Source organism: Staurois parvus, unplaced genomic scaffold, assembly GCF_062004578.1.
Source record: "Staurois parvus isolate SC_StPar_1 unplaced genomic scaffold, SC_StPar_1.0 ptg001207l, whole genome shotgun sequence".
Taxonomy (NCBI): Eukaryota; Metazoa; Chordata; class Amphibia; order Anura; family Ranidae; genus Staurois; species Staurois parvus.
In genome coordinates, this window is record NW_028319003.1 from 326123 (window position 1) to 345165 (window position 19043).

The 19043-nt window shown below is 49.7% G+C and overlaps 1 pseudogene; it reads right to left on the bottom strand.

The window, feature by feature from the left end:
- Nucleotides 1–13323: 13323 nt before the first annotated feature.
- Nucleotides 13324–13439, bottom strand: LOC149438186 (U2 spliceosomal RNA; annotated as a pseudogene).
- Nucleotides 13440–19043: the final 5604 nt, after the last annotated feature.

The window sequence follows — 19043 nt, forward strand, 5'->3', positions numbered from 1 at the left end:
TCCGTGTGAACAAGGTGTCAGTGAATGAAGGAGGTGCCAGTGAAAGAAGGTGTCAGAGAATAGACAAGGTGTCGGTGAATGAACAAGGTGTCAGTAAATAAAGGAGGTGTCAGTGAATGGAGATGTCAGTGTATGAACAAGGTGTCAGGGAATGAAGGAGGTGTCAGGGAATGAAGGTGTCAGAGAATAGACAAGGTGTCAGTAAATAAAGGAGGTGTCAGTGAATGGAGATGTCAGTGTATGAACAAGGTGTCAGGGAATGAAGGAGGTGTCAGGGAATGAACAAGGTGTCAGGGAATGAAGGAGGTGTCAGTGAATGGAGATGTCAGTGTATGAACAAGGTGTCAGGGAATGAAGGAGGTGTCAGGGAATGAAGGAGGTGTCAGTGAATGGAGATGTCAGTGTATGAACAAGGTGTCAGGGAATGAAGGAGGTGTTAGTGAATGAAAAAGGTGTCAGTGAATGAAGGAGGTGTCATTGAAAAAGGTGTCAGTGAATGGACAAGGTGTCAGTGAATGAAGGAGATGTCAGTGAATGGACAAGCTGTCAATGAATGAACAAAATGTCAGTGAATGAAGGAGGTGTCAGTGAATGGAGGAGGTGTCAGTGAATGGAAGTGTTTGTTCCCCAATGCCAGAAGTCTGCCCAGCACAATAGGTGAGTTGGAAGGTTCGGTGAATGAAGAGAACTAGGATTGGATTGGTATTGCTGAATCTTGGCTTCATTCCTCACATGACTGGGCCATTCATATTCCTGGCTAGGTTCTCTTTCGGAGTGACGGGGGAAATAGGAAAGGGGGTGGAGTCTGGAATAGGAAAGGGGTGGAGTCTGTCTGTGAGAAGTGATCTCAGCGAGTGTGAGAGGACCTAGTTGATGGAGAGTGTGATGAGGCTGAAGTATTATGGGTGGAGCTGCACATGGGGGGCGGTACTACAAAGGTCATCATTGGAGTTTGTTATAGGCCTTCCAGTGTTAATGAGGAGGTGGAGACTCAGCTCCTCCCACAGATGGAAAGGGCGGGGACAGTGATAATAATGGGGGATGGTAACTACCCGGAAACATACTGGAGTAATGGGACTGCAGGAACAGTTAAAAGGACAAAAATGTATAAACCTACTACATGACAATTGTATGGTTCAGTTCATAGAGGCCCCACCTAGGAATGATGCTCTGCTGGACCTGTGTCATAGAGGCCCCAACTAGGAATGATGCTCTGCTGTACCTGGTCATAGAGGCCCCAACTAGTAATGATGCTCTGCTGGACCTGTGTCGTAGAGACGGGGATTGTCCCGTGGCTGAATTAAATCGCATTATTATTCGCAAATTCCGCCAAAGGCAGGAACGTCAGCCAATCGTCCTGTAGGAAGGACGTATAGCATCTTAAATATTGTTCCAGGGTCTGATTGGTCCTTTCTGTCTGCCCGTTGGTCTGAGGATGAAACGCAGAGGAGAGAGCCAGTTTGATGCCAAGTGCCTTACATAAGGCCTTCTAGAATTTGGAGGTAAATTGGACTCCTCGGTCCGACACGATGTCTTCCGGGACCCCATGCAGCCTGACCACTTCTCGAACGAATATCTGAGCGGTCTCCAACGCCGATGGGGTGCTCTTCAGGGGCAAGAAATGGGCCATTTTAGATAGGCGGTCGATAACCATGAAGATTGCAGTATGGCCCTGGGACGGAGGAAGCTCAACTATGAAGTCCGTAGCAATCATTTGCCAAGAACGAACAGGTATGGGTAATGGGCATAATAGCCCCCAGGCCTTGCTTCTAGGTGGTTTGTTCCTTTGACAGGTGGTACAAGACTTGACGTACCGTTCGCAGTCTCCGGCCATGTTAGGCCACCAAAAGGTGCGTCTAAGCAGCTCAAGGGTCTTTGCCAGTCGGAAGTGTCCTGCCATCGGGTGATCATGGCAATGCTCCAGGACCCGCGTCTGGACCTCTTCTGGCACCACGATCAACCCCTCTTTCCATTTCAGTCCCCTTTTTTCAGGAGTGGTACCCTCGGTGGGATGGGCATAGTCACCGATGCATCCTGTAGCTTAGAGCGCAGTTCTGTCTGGAGGGCCAGAAAGTTTCCGGATGAAGGGATGGTATCTGGTCTGGGTTCTTCCTTAGGGTCCTCAAACATGCGCGAGAGATCATCAGGTTTTGTGTTCTTGGATCCTGGCCTATAGGTAATATGGAATGAGAATCGGGAGAAGAAGAGCGCCCATCTCGCCTGGCGTGGTCGTAGGCGTTTTGCCGTCCTCAAATATTCCAGATTTTTATGGTCTGTAAAAATCAAAATCGGGTGGGCGGCTCCTTCTAGCAAATACCTCCATTCCTCCAAAGCGGTTTTGATAGCCAATAATTCTTGGTCAACAATGTCATAGTTTCGCTCGGCCGGGGTAAGTTTCCTTGAGAAGAATGCCACCGGGTGCAGAAGTTCCTTCGTGCCCTTCCTCTGGGACAGGATTGACCCTACTGCATTTTCAGATGCGTCTACTTCTAGTATATATGGTAGTGCCGTGTCCGGGTGGCCCAGAATGGGTGCCGTGGTAAACAAGCTTTTTAGGGACTCGAAGGCTGCCTGGGCCTCTGGCGTCCATTTGAAGCGGAATCCTTGTTTGGTTAACTGTGTGATAGGGGAGACCAGACCTGAAAAGTTCTTGATAAACTTCCTATAGAAGTTGGCAAATGCAATGAACATGTGGACGCCCTTCTTGTCAGTAGTGATTGGCCAATCGAGAATTGCCGTGACTTTCTGGGGGTCCATCGCAACCCCCGCGGTGGAGATGATCAGACCCAAAAAGGAGATACTCTGTTGTTCAAGGACCCTTGTCACATGATCCCTATGAGTCTCCAGTGAGGGTGAAAATATCAAGATATCGTCAATATACACAATGACAAAAATGTCAAATGTCAAAATGTCAAGGTAGTCCCTGAATATGTCGTTGACAAAATGTTGGAAAGTGGCCGGGGCATTGCAGAGTCCAAAGGGCATAACCAGGTACTCGAAGTGGCCAAAACGAGTGCGAAACGCAGTCTTCCACTCGTCCCCTTCCCTTATGCGGACCAAATTATATGCCCCCCTTAGATCTTATTTAGTGAAACAAGCTGCGGATTTTAAGCTTTGAAAAAGCTCCGGGACCGGAGGCAAAGGATAGCGATTTTTAATCGTGATCCTATTCAATTCACGGTAGTCAACACAGGGTCTTAGGGATTTATCCTTCTTTTCTACAAAGAAAATCCCTGCTCCTGCTGGTGAGGTGGAAGGGCGGATAAACCCTTTTTGAAGATTCTCATCTATGTATTCCTTGAGAACCCCCAATTCTAATTCAGACAGAGGGAAGATTCGGCCAAAAGGAATCTCGGAACCAGGCAAAAGATCGATTGGACAGTCGTATGGGCGGTGAGGAGGCAGGGTGTCGGCCCCGCGCTTGCTAAAGACATCTAGATAGCCATGGTAGGCCGCTGGAATGACTTGTCTTAAACTGGGGTCTTCCTCTGAGCACAGGAGAATCTGGGGGGTTCTGGGGCCCGAAGCGTGACAGTGTTCCTGACAATATGTCGAGAGGAACCTTATTGACCCGGTTTCCCAGTTGATTTGGGGGTTGTGAGCCTGTAGCCATGGAAGCCCCAAAATCACTGCAAAAAGGGGTGACGCGATGGCATCAAAATGTAAGAGTTCCCGGTGTTGACCCGCTATGATGGTAAGAATAGGGGGTGTTTCCTGGTCTACTAACCCTGATCTAATCCGGGAGCCATCAGCTAAAAATAAATTGAGACCCCATTTTCTGGGCTGTAGAGGAATCTCCTGCTGACGTGCAAAATCAAGATCCAAAAAACAACTGCATGCCCCTGAGTCAATGATAGCCGTCGTTTCCACGGTTCTTCCTGGGAGCTGAAAGAAGAGGGGTACCGCTTAGTAACTGGACTGACTCATATTCCCAATAGAACAAGAAGAAACTGAAGAAGTCGACTTACGTGCTTTCTCCACAATAGAGGCAGAGATTCCTGGATCGTCTTCGTTGACGCTCCTCGGGAGACAGGGTATGCCGAGCCAGCCCCAACTGCATGGGCTCTGGGGTGTCCACCGGAACGGATGATTGGTTGTTCGTGGGGGCAAGCTGACCTGCTCTTCTGACCGGGGCCCATGTAACTCCCTGACCCTGGCCAGACCTCTCAAACCTGTGTTCCCGCAATCTGCGATCGATTTGGATCGCCAGGGAGATTAGATCCTCCAGGGACTCTGGGAGGCCCACTCGGGCCAGTTCGTCTTTCAAGGCCTCTGAGAGTCCGACCCGAAATTGGTGACGCAGGGCAGCGTCATTCCAGCGCGTGTCTCCCATCCATCGCCTGAATTCGGAAGCGTATTCTTCCGCCGCCCGGCGACCCTGTCGGAGTGAGTATAGGGCTGATTCAGCGGAAGCTGCCCGCTGTGGGTCATCATAAAGGATGGCCATGGCTTCGAAAAAATCGTTTACTGATTTCAAATGGGAATCATGGTTTTCCATCAATCGATGGGCCCAGTCCTGGGGTTCGTCTTGAAGCAGGGAGATTATGAACCCCACTTTAACCGACTCGGTCGTGAACGCGCGGGGCTGTAAGTCAAAATAAAGGAGACAGGAATTCCGGAAAGCCCTAATACGCGCACGGTCTCCCCGGAATCGTTCTGGTAGAGGAACACGGGGTTCAGCCAGAGGGGGTGCAGCAGCTACCGTGGCGGGCCCAGGGGTTTCCTCAGAACCGGCGGCAGAGGCCGGGGCCTGGGAAGGGGCATCAGACGTGGTCAAGGTCTGAAAGCGATTCTCTAGGCGGGTGCATTTGTCTTGTAATGCCGTGACGGCCTGGGTCAGGGCCAATAAGTGCCTGCAAATGTCCTCCAGGGGAGAAGGTCTCCCTCCAGACTCTGTCATGGCTGAATGGTACTGTAAGGGATCACATGACAGCACCTCTAGCAACCCACTGGTCGGGCTTCTCCAGAGCGCGGAGTCTAAGTTCCGGAGCACTTGTTCACCAGAGCCCCTGATGGTGGGGATGGACTTGGAGCGCTCCGAGACCAGGTCGCGACTACTGGATATACCCACCAGTGGTAGAGGAGTCCGCCAGGGGCTCCCGCAGGGTGAGAGTCTGATGTGAGGGGACCAGGGGGTCCTAGAGGGATGGATGGAGGAGCGAAAGCTAAGTCAAACAAGCCGAGTCGGTAGCCAGGGGGTCGGTGCGGTACAAAACAGTAGGCAAAGAATGGTCGGGTCACACGCCAGGTCCATAACAGGAGATCAGATCTAAAGGGGAACATCCAGGAGCAAAGTCAGGCAAGCCAGGGGGTCAGGATAGGAGAAGGCAGCAAGGTCAGACAATCCGGATCAATAGTACTCACAACACAGGTATCAGATAACAGGAATCGCAGAAAGACCATTCGGCAACAAGTGTCTGTGCAGGGCTGGTTTAAGTAGCCCGCCCTGCACCTGACAGGTTCAGCCTAGGTCCTAGTGCCTGCCCAGCACTGTCATAAATGACGGGTGCGCCTGGGTCCTAGTGCCCTGCTGCCTGCATGTCTTGACATGCACCTACGCATGTGCAGACCCATGCGTCGCGATGGTCCCTGACAGGTATGCTCTAAGCCCCCACCCAGTCATCACATGTCCACAATGGCCGCTGTTCATGCCCTATATGACATCCGTGTTGGCATGAAAAGGCAAGGGACCCCTGGTCAGCCCCCACGTAGACATTTGTCGGTAGAACTTAATGACACATTTTTAGCAGGTAACATCAGTTTTAGCACCAATATTAGCTCTAGCTCCTGTAGGACCCTCGTCAGTCCATTATGGGTAACTGGACAGCTAGGCAGCCCTCAGGTGTGCTTTAACATCAGCTTTGGCACAGGTAACAAGTTTGTTGGGACTACCACCTGCGAGGGAGGTATAACTGTCAATCTGACTAACCAGACTTCCTTTCTGAGTAACCACACTGACCGACCAGACCACGTGTGTTGGAAGGACGGATGTGATGTGCAGACTGAGGGAGCAATCCCCCAGTCTGTGCAACTGTTGCTCAGTGCCAGAGGCCGAACGAGGAACTCCTCCTGTTCTGCTCTGACAGGTCCATACTATTTTCTGTGTGGTTCGGCAGCCTATAGAACATTTCCCCAGAACGCAAAAGGTTTGTGTGCCCTCATAAAGCTAGTCCCCGCATCCTATGTAGTGATGGATCATGAAGAGTTGATGGTCCACAAGAAGGTAAGGATGGCAGGGAGAGTTCGCAGGGAGCTGTTCTCTGAGGGCGACCAGGCATGGGCTTGGTTCCCCTCATGGACAGGATGGGGAATAGAACTTATGAAGCACCTGAACAATTTTTCTGTCATCGTGGATAGTATGGATATCGAGACCGTAGAGGCTGTCAGAGAAATTGCCCAAGAACAACGGCAGATGGGAATTCTAGTGCTTCAGGAGAAGATGGCCCTTGATTACCTTTTAGCCGCCAAAGGGGGGTTCTGTGAGTTCATCGGAGAGGATTGTTGTACTTGGATAGAAGACACCGATGACAAGGTCCAGGCCCATATGGACAAAGTTAGTGAACTACAGGGAAAAGCTAGAGCTATAGCTAGTGAGGGTTGGAACCCGTTCAAGGGTTTGGGAGGATTGGGAGATTTCCTGTTCTCCATCGGATCTTGGTTGAAGGAAATGGGAGTGTATGTCCTGATGCTTCTCTTTTTCATCTGCCTTTTATATGCCGCGGTGAGATGTTCCTGTTGCCTCATCGACCGTGTAAGCCAAGCTCGGGCAGACGACCACATCTCCATTCCCGCTCCTGGGATCCCACTCCAACCACTGATCGGAGGAAGACCTCACCAACCAACCACCTTCTCTGCAGGTTACATCCTGGCTTCCCTCTAATTTATCTCCCTGAAGACCACATTCTCCAAGACCTCCAAGCAAGCTTCAAGCCTTATCGTTGTTTGTGTATAAAGCTGCAAGATTTGTTCCACTTTTTGGAAAACCGTCTGGGTCGAGACCAGCCTTGTGTGGCCCCGTTTGCAGGGGCAATTTGAGAATCGGCTGCTGGATCTCCCCGCACCACCGTGGGATGACAAGCCTTGTTTATACCACAAGTCCGGTTCCATTTGCCGGACCAGTTTGAAAAAGTTCCGTTTGTGGTTTTTGCAAGAGCCTTCCTGTAGTGAAGGCTCCAACACTCTTGAGGATCATCGCTTCAATCAAGCCTGTTTGCGTCGAGTCTGCGTCGGGTCTTGTTGTTTCAGGTACCCCGTGCAGCTTTATTCTCAGGGACAACTACAGGAACTCTGGTCTAAGACCAACTGTTTGAGGTTTTGAGACGACACCCATCAAGCTGAAGAAGATCAAGAAGGGACACGAGGAGAATATGATAAAACAGGAGGGAATGTCATGGAAATTTTGTATTTACAGGTTGAACTTTAAATGTGTCATATATGAGTGTTCTTCATATGTCTCTTGTGTGTATAATGAAAGCTCTGAAGGCTGCAATTGGGCCATGCCATGTACAATGTATGTATTACAGTACTCAGCTCGGTAATGGATGAGATGGCAGATCTGCGCCTATAGCCCGGCGTGTATACCACCATTCGATGCGAATGCCGCCGGTGGTAGGCCGCGGGCCTGTATCCACATATCAGCAGCATAGTACCACATGGACTTCGTATGGCCAGGCACCGGGCAGTGCGAACTCCACGTGTAGGCTCATGTATATCTCTACAAGCCATTACCGACCTGAACTGTATCTGGATGGATGTGTTTTAATAAAGATCGTATCGGGCCCATCCAGGTACAGACTGATGTTTAATCTAGGGGATGCTTGTACAGAGAATGAACATACTGCTAGGAGCTGATAGCATGTAAAGGATGGGAAGCTTGCTCTCCAAAGAGAGCTCACCAGGGGGAGGCGGAGGACTGGTTTAACTGGTTTTCAGTATAGATAAGAGGAAACATTACACTCCAACCAGGATGGACATTCTCGTGTATGGACACTCCCTATACATTGTTCTGTGGGAGGGGATTGGCCTGACCCCCCCGTGCGGGTGTGTGTGTGTTTTTTTGTAAGTGAATAAAACAAGAGTCTGGGGTTAGAGCCGGACACAGAGTGAATTCAACCTCCAACCTTAGAGTATCATCTGATTATTCCTGGGTCACGGGAGCTCCATTTTCCCCACATCTCAACAGAGCTAAACCAGTTGGAGGCGCTGGAATCGTGGGGCTAAGCTACAGTCGCGGTAAATGGAGGGCGCAATACGGCTGCAGCAAAGTTCGCACAGCTTTACGGGGGATTGCTGCGCATCCAACTGCGGGTACTCACGGTAAGGAAAAATTTGTTGAAAGTGAATTTCCAAGACAGTCTCTCTCCCTGATATGAAGGACAGGACATTCTGGGTAGTCTGTCTCTCTCCCTGATATGAAGGACGGGGCATTCTGGGTAGTCTGTCTCTCTCTCTGATATGAAGGATGGGACATTCTGGGTAGTCTGTCTCTCTCTCTGATATGAAGGATGGGACATTCTGGGTAGTCTGTCTCTCTCTGATATGAAGGACGGGACATTCTGGGTAGTCTGTCTCTTTCTCTGATATGAAGGACGGGACATTCTGGGTAGTCTGTCTCTCTCCCTGATATGAAGGACGGGACATTCTGGGTAGTCTGTCTCTCTCTCTGATATGAAGGACGGGACATTCTGGGTAGTCTGTCTCGGTCTCTGATATGAAGGACGGGACATTCTGGGTCATCTGTCTCGGTCTCTGATATGAAGAACGAGACATTCTGGGTCATCTGTCTCGCTCTCTAATATGAAGGACGGGACATTCTGGGTAGTCTGTCTCTCTCTGATATGAAGGACGGGACATTCTGGGTAGTCTGTCTCTCTCTGATATGAAGGACGGGACATTCTGGGTAGTCTGTCTCTCTCTGATATGAAGGACGGGACATTCTGGGTAGTCTGTCTCTCTCTCTGATATGAAGGACGGGACATTCTGGGTAGTCTGTCTCTCTGATATGAAGGACGGGACATTCTGGGTAGTCTGTCTCTCTCTGATATGAAGGACGGGACATTCTGGGTAGTCTGTCTCTCTCTGATATGAAGGACGGGACATTCTTTGTAGTCTCTCTCTCTGATATGAAGGACGGGACATTCTGGGTCGTCTGTCTCTCTCTGATATGAAGGACGGGACATTCTGGGTAGTCTGTCTCTCTCTGATATGAAGGGCGGGACATTCTGGGTCGTCTGTCTCTCTCTGATATGAAGGGCGGGACATTCTGGGTCGTCTGTCTCTCTCTGATATGAAGGACGGGACATTCTGGGTAGTCTGTCTCTCTCTGATATAAAGGACGGGACATTCTGGGTCGTCTGTCTCTCTCTCTGATATGAAGGACGGGACATTCTGGGTCGTCTGTCTCTCTCTCTGATATGAAGGACGGGACATTCTGGGTAGTCTGTCTCTCTCTCTGATATGAAGGACGGGACATTCTGGGTCGTCTGTCTCTCTCTCTGATATGAAGGACGGGACATTCTGGGTAGTCTCTCTCTCTCTGATATGAAGGACGGGACATTCTGGGTCGTCTGTCTCTCTCTCTGATATGAAGGACGGGACATTCTGGGTCGTCTGTCTCTCTCTCTCTGATATGAAGGACGGGACATTCTGGGTCGTCTGTCTCTCTCTCTGATATGAAGGACGGGACATTCTGGGAAGTCTGTCTCTCTCTGATATGAAGGACGGGACATTCTGGGTAGTCTGTCTCTCTGATATGAAGGACGGGACATTCTGGGTAGTCTGTCTCTCTCTGATATGAAGGATGAGACATTCTGGGTGGTCTGTCTCTCTCTGATATGAAGGACGGGACATTCTGGGTAGTCTGTCTCTCTCTGATATGAAGGACGGGACATTCTTTGTAGTCTCTCTCTCTGATATGAAGGACGAGACATTCTGGGTCATCTGTCTCGCTCTCTAATATGAAGGACGGGACATTCTGGGTAGTCTGTCTCTCTCTGATATGAAGGACGGGACATTCTGGGTAGTCTGTCTCTCTCTGATATGAAGGACGGGACATTCTGGGTAGTCTGTCTCTCTCTGATATGAAGGATGGGACATTCTGGGTCATCTGTCTCGCTCTCTAATATGAAGGAAGGGACATTCTGGGTAGTCTGTCTCTCTCTGATATGAAGGAGGGGACATTCTGGGTCGTCTGTCTCTCTCTGATATGAAGGACGGGACATTCTGGGTAGTCTGTCTCTCTCTGATATGAAGGACGGGACATTCTGGGTCGTCTGTCTCTCTCTCTGATATGAAGGACGGGACATTCTGGGTCGTCTGTCTCTCTCTCTCTGATATGAAGGACGGGACATTCTGGGTCGTCTGTCTCTCTCTGATATGAAGGACGGGACATTCTGGGTAGTCTGTCTCTCTCTGATATGAAGGACGGGACATTCTGGGTAGTCTGTCTCTCTCTGATATGAAGGACGGGACATTCTGGGTAGTCTGTCTCTCTCTGATATGAAGGACGGGACATTCTGGGTCGTCTGTCTCTCTCTCTGATATGAAGGACGGGACATTCTGGGTCGTCTGTCTCTCTCTCTCTGATATGAAGGACGGGACATTCTGGGTAGTCTGTCTCTCTCTGATATGAAGGATGGGACATTCTGGGTCGTCTGTCTCTCTCTCTGATATGAAGGACGGGACATTCTGGGTAGTCTGTCTCTCTCTGATATGAAGGACGGGACATTCTGGGTAGTCTGTCTCTCTGATATGAAGGACGGGACATTCTGGGTAGTCTGTCTCTCTCTGATATGAAGGACGGGACATTCTGGGTAGTCTGTCTCTCTCTCTGATATGAAGGACGGGACATTCTGGGTAGTCTGTCTCTCTGATATGAAGGACGGGACATTCTGGGTAGTCTGTCTCTCTCTCTGATATGAAGGACGGGACATTCTGGGTAGTCTGTCTCTCTCTCTGATATGAAGGACGGGACATTTTGGGTCGTCTGTCTCTCTCTCTCTGATATGAAGGACGGGACATTCTGGGTAGTCTCTCTCTCTCTGATATGAAGGACGGGACATTCTGGGTCGTCTGTCTCTCTCTCTGATATGAAGGACGGGACATTCTGGGTCGTCTGTCTCTCTCTCTGATATGAAGGACGGGACATTCTGGGTAGTCTCTCTCTCTCTGATATGAAGGACGGGACATTCTGGGTAGTCTGTCTCTCTCTCTGATATAAAGGACGGGACATTCTGGGTAGTCTGTCTCTCTCTGATTTGAAGGACGGGACATTCTGGGTAGTCTGTCTCTCTCTGATATGAAGGACGGGACATTCTGGGTAGTCTGTCTCTCTCTCTGATATGAAGGACGGGACATTCTGGGTAGTCTGTCTCTCTCTGATATGAAGGACGGGACATTCTGGGTAGTCTGTCTCTCTCTCTGATATGAAGGACGGGACATTCTGGGTAGTCTGTCTCTCTCTGATATGAAGGACGGGACATTCTGGGTAGTCTGTCTCTCTCTCTGATATGAAGGACGGGACATTCTGGGTAGTCTGTCTGATTTTGGGGGTCTCTGTTTTATTCTGTATACCTTTGTTTTTATCTTGTGTTCTGTGTCTTTAAGACTTTTCTATCTGCAGTAAAATATATTTGTTAAACAGTTGGTTACATAAGAGTTGGTTTATTGTTTCTTACTTTTTATTAGTTATTTTGGCTCCTCCCTGATATCTCTGTAAGGCAGGGGTGTCCAAACTTTTTTCAAAGAGGGCCAGATTGGATGAAGTGAACATGGTGGAGGGCCGAACATTTTTCCGAACATTCTTTGAACCATTACAATTAAATGCAAATAAATTATTTTATGCCGAGTTAATTGCAAACGACATACTTTCCATTTCATAACATTGAGATCAACTGACAGCTGAGATTTCACAATGTATTGAAAAAAACTTACCTGCACTAATGTGAAGGGTGAAAGTGAGATCTGGACTGCAGCAAATCGGTTAGATCAGGTACAAAGGCCGTGGTTTTGATGCGCAAAATGTCACGCAGATGAGAGTCACTTAGTCCTGTCCTCGCACTTTTCATAGCAGAGAATGTCTTCTCACACAAATATGTTTCAGCCAAACAAGCTCAGCATTTTCTTAGCCAATGTCCGAATCTCTTGAACCCGGCCCTTATCCAGTTGGCGGTGAAAGTTCACAAGAGAGAGCTGTTGGTGACGACTGCGTAACTCGCTGTCACAATGCAGCTCAATGAGCTCGAGCTGCAGCTGATCTGGAGCATCATCGGGGTCAACAGAGAATGGAGAGGAGGAAAGGCTGATCTCACTTTCAATAGCTGCAAAATCTTCAAAGAGCTGTTTAAACTCCCCAGCCAGAGATGCGATGTCCGCTGCATGCCTGCTCATTTGCGCACTGATATTGTCCTGTGAAAAACTGTTCATTACTTCCTGCAATGCTGAAAAATGTATGGTATTGGGCTGCGTTTGTGACAAATTTTTTTAAGTCCGCAAACGTGCAACTATAACGAAAAAAAACCCGTAAGTGTTCACAAAAAAAGTGCAAGTGCAAAACACCACACGAAAAAGTGCACTTAGGGGTGTGCTATGTCCTACCCCTAAAGGGGCTTGGACCGCTTACCCTGATCCCCCGGGGCACGAAGCTCCTGACGGGGACAAGGTTCCCAATTGGTCCTCCTGGCCAAAAGGCCTGGTGGACCACCGTTCCCTATGCCCAGCCGAAGCCGGACATCCAGTACTAGGCAAGGAGGCTCTCCCGAAGAAGAGCCTCCTAGGGATCAGGGGAGGAAGGAACCGTATGGCCACACATCCTCCCCCTAGACTTCAGGGTAGGCCCGAGGACCCACACCCTCCATCCGTGAAAAACACACACATAAGGCAAAGAAAAAGTGACAAACGTGGGTAAGTGCATAATAAATAAGAGAAAGAGAAAATAAAAAAATGGTACCGTGCCGAATTGTGCACAGACCGGGCCCTGAGGCCCGTAGCAAAAATTGCCCTGGACTTAGCCAAAAGGCCTGGTCCTTAGGGCGCTGTGCAAAAAGGAGTGCAAAAACAGTGACCAAGTGTCATTTTCACACCGTGGGGTCCCACACCTAAGTGTTACTAGTGACACCCCTGAGCGCGTCTCCCCAGGGGGCACTGAGTTTGCGGACTTTTTGCCTCCCCAGCCCCTGGCCAGACCAAGGTAGCTTGTTCAAATCAGGAGGAACTGGGTCTTTCCAGTCTTCCCAGAGGAATTACTCCCAGGGCCCTAGCATAACTCGTGGCGCTCCCCGGTTTCTGTCCCTCCGGTACTAGCCTTCCGGACCCCCATCATTCCAGTGAGGGTACTATACAACAACCATCCCCGCAAAGCTAGAATGGCCGGGAGCGCCCCCACTGGACACTGATAAGAACAGATACTACACTTGATCTTAGCCAAAAGGCCGAGAAGCGATTGTGACAAATGCCTTTGGAAAAGTTGCAGCTTTGTTTCAAAGGCCTTGAGGTGTGAATAAAGCTGGTTCACCGCGGCATCTTTTCCCTGAAGACTCGTGTTTAGTACATTCGGATGCTTTGTTATGTCGACTAAAAACCCCAAATCAGCCGGCCAAATAGGATCAGAAAGTTCTCGCATCGGTCGCCCCTTTGTTTCCAGGAATTCTTTGATTTCCTTTCTGAGAGAGTGAAAACGCTGCAGCGCAGACCCCCGACTGAGCCATCTTACATTGCTGTGATATAAAACATCTTCGTATTCAGCCTGGATGTCCAGTAGAAACTGTTTAAACTGGCGGTGGCACAGAGCTTTAGCGGGAATAAAATGAATATTCTTTACAAGCGGTTTCATAACGTGATCATATGTGAGATGTTTAGCACAGAGAACTTGCTGATGAATGATACAATGGAGTTTAATAGCTTCGCCTCCTTCTTCAATCACCTTGTTACAGATTCGGGTTGATAATCCACTTCGTTCACCAACCATGGCAGGTGCCCCATCAGTAATAATCCCAGTAACTTTGTTCCAGGGCAGTTTCATGTCATTTACTACCATCAAGGAAGTCTCCAAGATCCTCTCTGATGCCCGCCTCACCACCTGCCCCCTCGACCCTATCCCCTCACAACTCCTACGACCTCCCTCCCCCTCCATCCTACGCTCCATCACCCACATCTTTAATCTCTCCCTCTCCTCCGGCACTTTCCCCTCCCCTCTGAAGCATGCACACATCACCCCCATACTTAAAAAGCCCTCCCTGGACCCCAATGAGCCGAACAACCTCAGACCCATCTCCCTGCTCCCATTTACATCTAAACTCCTCGAGCGCCTCGTCTACACCCGCCTATGCTCTCACCTCAACGACAACCACCTCCTTGATCCCCTACAGTCCGGCTTCCACCCCCTACACTCCACCGAAACTGCCTTACTGAAACTCTCCAACGACCTGCTAACCACCAAAGCTAATGGCCACTACTCAGTGCTACTACTCCTTGACCTCTCTGCGGCCTTCGACACAGTTGACCACCCCCTCCTCCTCAAAAAACTACACTCCCTTGGCCTCAGAGATTCTGCTCTCTCCTGGCTCTCATCCTACCTGTCACAACGCTCCTTCAGCGTTACCTATAATGCTACCACCTCCCCCTCACTCCCCCTCTCTGTTGGGGTCCCTCAAGGCTCTGTCCTCGGGCCCCTTCTCTTCTCCGTCTACACCTCCTCTCTTGGCCAACTCATACACTCTCACGGCTTCAACTATCACCTCTATGCCGACAACACGCAAATCTATCTCTCGACCCCCCACCTCACCCCCTTGGTCTCAGCCCGAATCACACACCTACTGAGCGACATATCAGACTGGATGTCACTCCACTTCCTTAAATTGAACCTCTCCAAAACCGAGTTTCTTGTCTTCCCCCCAGCCCGGACACCACCCCCCATTGACTTCTCTGTCACATCCAACAACGCTACCATCAAACCCGCCCCGCAGGCCAGAGTACTTGGTGTCATTCTGGACTCCAACCTATCCTTCCAGCCCCAAGTCCAATCTTTAACAAACTCGTGCAGACTCCGCCTCCGCAACATGCAGACTCCGCCTCCGCAACATCGCCAAAATCTGCACGTTCCTAACCCCAGAAACCACTAAGCAGCTCATCCACTCCCTTTTCATATCACGACTCGACTACTGCAACTCCCTCCTCACTGGCCTGCCTCGCCGCTGGCTATCCCTGCTTCAGTCCATCCTGAATACGGCTGCCAGACTCATTCACCTTTCCAACCACTCCATCTCCGCCACCCCCCTCTGCCAATCCCTCCACTGGCCTCCACTCAGTGTCCTCCACCCCCCTCTGCCAATCCCTCCACTGGCCTCCACTCAGTGTCCTCCACCCCCCTCTGCCAATCCCTCCACTGGCCTCCACTCAGTGTCCTCCACCCCCCTCTGCCAATCCCTCCACTGGCCTCCACTCAGTGTCCTCCACCCCCCTCTGCCAATCCCTCCACTGGCCTCCACTCAGTGTCCTCCACCCCCCTCTGCCAATCCCTCCACTGGCTTCTGATTGCGCAACGGATCAAATTCAAAATCCGAACGCTGACAGACATACAAAGCCGTCCACCATACTGCCCCGAACTACATCACTGACCTAATATCCAAGTACCGCCCAACACGCACACTCTGCTCCTCACAAGACCTCCTTCTCTCTAGTTCCCTGGTCTCCTCCTCCCATGCCCACCTCCAGGACTTCTCCAGGGTGTCACCCATCCCCTGGAACTCCCTGCCCCAACCCATCAGATTATCACCTACTCTCCTCTCCTTTAGGCGCACCCTGAAAACCCACCTCTTCAGGGAAGCCTACCCCACCCCCTGCTAACCTGCCGACCTCCTCCACTCTTCCTACCACTCCATCCCCCACAGCTATCTCCTCCTGTACCACCTTCCCCTCCCTCCTAGATTGTAAGCTCCAAGGATCAGGGCCCTCGATCCCCTCATGTATCACATTGTATTGGTATTGTTCTGTCACATGTTCTGTCCCCCTCTGTAATGTACAGCGCTGAGCGAACTATTGGTGCTTTATAAATACTGTATAATAATAATCTATTGCGGAACTAACAGCAACAAATACATCTTTTCCTCTTGTTTGATCCGTAAGGCTTTGGAGGTCAAGTAGCTCTTCAGTCACATTTATTTCATCGTCCATCCCTCTCAAAAAAATCAGCAACTGAGCTGTGTCAGAGAGGTGTGTGCTTTCATCACAGGCTATTGAAAAGAAGTCAAAATCCTGTCCTTTGGACGTCAACCGTCTCTTAATATCTGATGAAATATCTGACAATCATAGAAAATATATGTAAAAAAGTGATGGCTGAGAGAATGCTCATAAATTCGCTCAGTATTTCTTTTTTTTTTTTATAAATGGACCCCATAGTATTTACTGAATGCTTATTTTTATAAATAGACTCCATAGTACTTACAGAATGCCTGTTTGTATGCTTTTCACGCTTCCTCAGCTCCTAGGGCATGCTGAACTGTTCTTTGGTGCTGCCTTATACTTCTGGACAAAGAAAAGTCCTGATAAATGTCTGATCCTATCATTGTCTTAGCTGATCTGATTTCTTCCTGCCCAATCATCTCTCTGCTGTGTCAGCATCGGCACAGTCTGGTTTTAGCAGCTCTTGTAACTCAATATTTTGTGCCCAAGATTACAACATATGCTGCATGAAAAGGACTTCCCAGTCAAGTGGTATAATCTATTAGTTATCATGTAAAATCCTGCCTCTCACAGCGGCTGTGCGCTTAATCTCATGCCTCTGATACCGTATTAATCTTGTGCGTGTGCTTGCTCAGTGAAATTACTTGACAGCAAATCTGAGCTGAGAAGAGTTACAACTAAAATAGTTGTTCACTCCCTTCCTTTTGTAGGCTGCAGACATGGAAAATGCATTCTGCTCATTTGTAAAAGTAATTTATGAAATATTCAAAGCCTCTGAAAGTGATGTTCTTATTCTTCATGGGTGATTGCAGGCTCCTGAAAGGAGTCTCACTCCTTCTGTTACATTTTTTGTAATAGAGACAGGTATACAGAATGGTTGCAACCATCGAAAAGTGTTGGGAGATCATGTATTAATATAATGTTCTTAGAAGATCAGAGACCAACTGGTATCAGATGAGGCCACATTCACACCTAAGAATGGACCAGACAATGAAAGAACTCCAGTGGGGGTTCCTGGCGATTAGCTGCTGGAAGAAGCTCCATTGAAAGCAAAGGGAGGCTGTTGGCTCCTGCAGCTAGTTACTCAGTGGCTAGACTCATCCACCTCACCAACCGCTTCACATCTGCCACCCCCCTCTGCCAATCCCTTCACTGGCTCCCGATTGCCCAACGCATCAAATTCAAACTGCTAACTCTGACCTACAAAGCCATCCACAACACCGCCCCAAACTACATAACCGACCTGATACCCAAATACTACCCTACCCGTGCCCTCCGCACCTCACAGGACCTCCTACTCTCTAGCTCCCTGGTCTCATCCTCCCACGCCCGATTGCAGGACTTCTCTAGGACTTCCCTCATCCTCTGGAACTCCCTACCCCAATCCATCAGACTGTCACCTACCCTCCTCACCTTCAGGCGCACCCTGAAAACCCATCTCTTCAGGGAAGCCTACCCCAACCTCACCTAACACCTGACCTCACCTAACAACTAACTTCCTCCACTCCTCCCACCACTCCATCCTCCACAGCCATTTCCTCCTGTACCACTTTCCCCTCCCTCCTAGATTGTAAGCTGGAAAGATCAGGGCCCTCGAACCCCTCGTGTATTGTATTGTTACTGTCTTGTCTCATGTTCTGTCCCCCTTGCTACTGTACAGCGCTGAGCAAACCCTTTGGCGCTATATAAATACTGTATAATAATAATAATAATAATAATTCTCCGTGCTACAGTGTTACGAGTCAGGCAAATGTTGGCAAACTCTTCTGGGGACAGATATTCCCAACCATTTCCATGATGCGCTCTTTAATAAATTCACCCTCAACAAACGTCTTGCAATTTTTACCAATTAATGTTGCCACCTCATAGCTTGTCTTTGTGGCATTTTCATTGGCCTCGCGGGCTCTTGTGAAAAATCGCTGTTGTGACATTAAAACCGCTTCAAGTTGCTTCGACTTTTCACCGCGGTCGCGCCCCGTTTGTCGTATGCGCTACGTCTCGTCTGCTAGTGTCTCTTGACATTAAATTCTTTATAAACGGCCGCAGTCTCTTGGCATATCAGACAAACACAGCGATTCCGTATTTCAGGGAAAAAAAAATTCCTGGAAACGGCGGCCCTCACTGTCAACTTTCCTTTTTTTATTTCTAGTCGCCATTTTATAAATTGGCCAGAAGGGGAAGAGTGAATGGTGCAGCGGCAGAGTAACAACGTGGCCCTTCTGGAAATACGTTTCTGAGAGTCATATGGCAGGAATTACATTTTGGAGATCTGTTCCTTGTTCATAATTCTGCAGGATTCTGTTTCTGTGTGACCTTGGCAGGTGTAAGCTGAGTTGGCACGGTCAGACTCTCTGGTAGCAGCTCACACACTTCCACCACTCCACAGCGTCACAGATTCTGCTAGGGCCCGGCCTACCTCTGTCCAGCTCCCCGCATCCCAGCCCATGAAATGGCGGTCTGTCTCACACCCCAAATACAGCAGTCCCGCGGAGGAGGCCTCTGCTCGTCAGCCGGGAGGGGAAGAGACACTTCACGCTGGAAGCCCGGCCCTGACGTCACCGCCCTCTGTCGCTCCCAGCGCGCCGCAGTCAGGCATGTGCACTGCCCTCTGCTCTCAAGCAGACTGTCTGCCATAGAAGGGAGGGCCGTTGGAGGGCCACATTACACAGAGCAGGGAGGGCTGTTGGAGGGCCGTATTAAACCGACCCCCGGGCCGTAAATGGCCCGCGGGCCGGACTTTGGACATGCCTGCTGTAAGGTAATACAATGCAGGAATGGGTATTAGGGGACATTTCTCGGGGCTGCAGTTCCTCTGATCTCCACAAGATGGTGATCTCATTTCTACTAACCAGACAGGACTTCTCTAG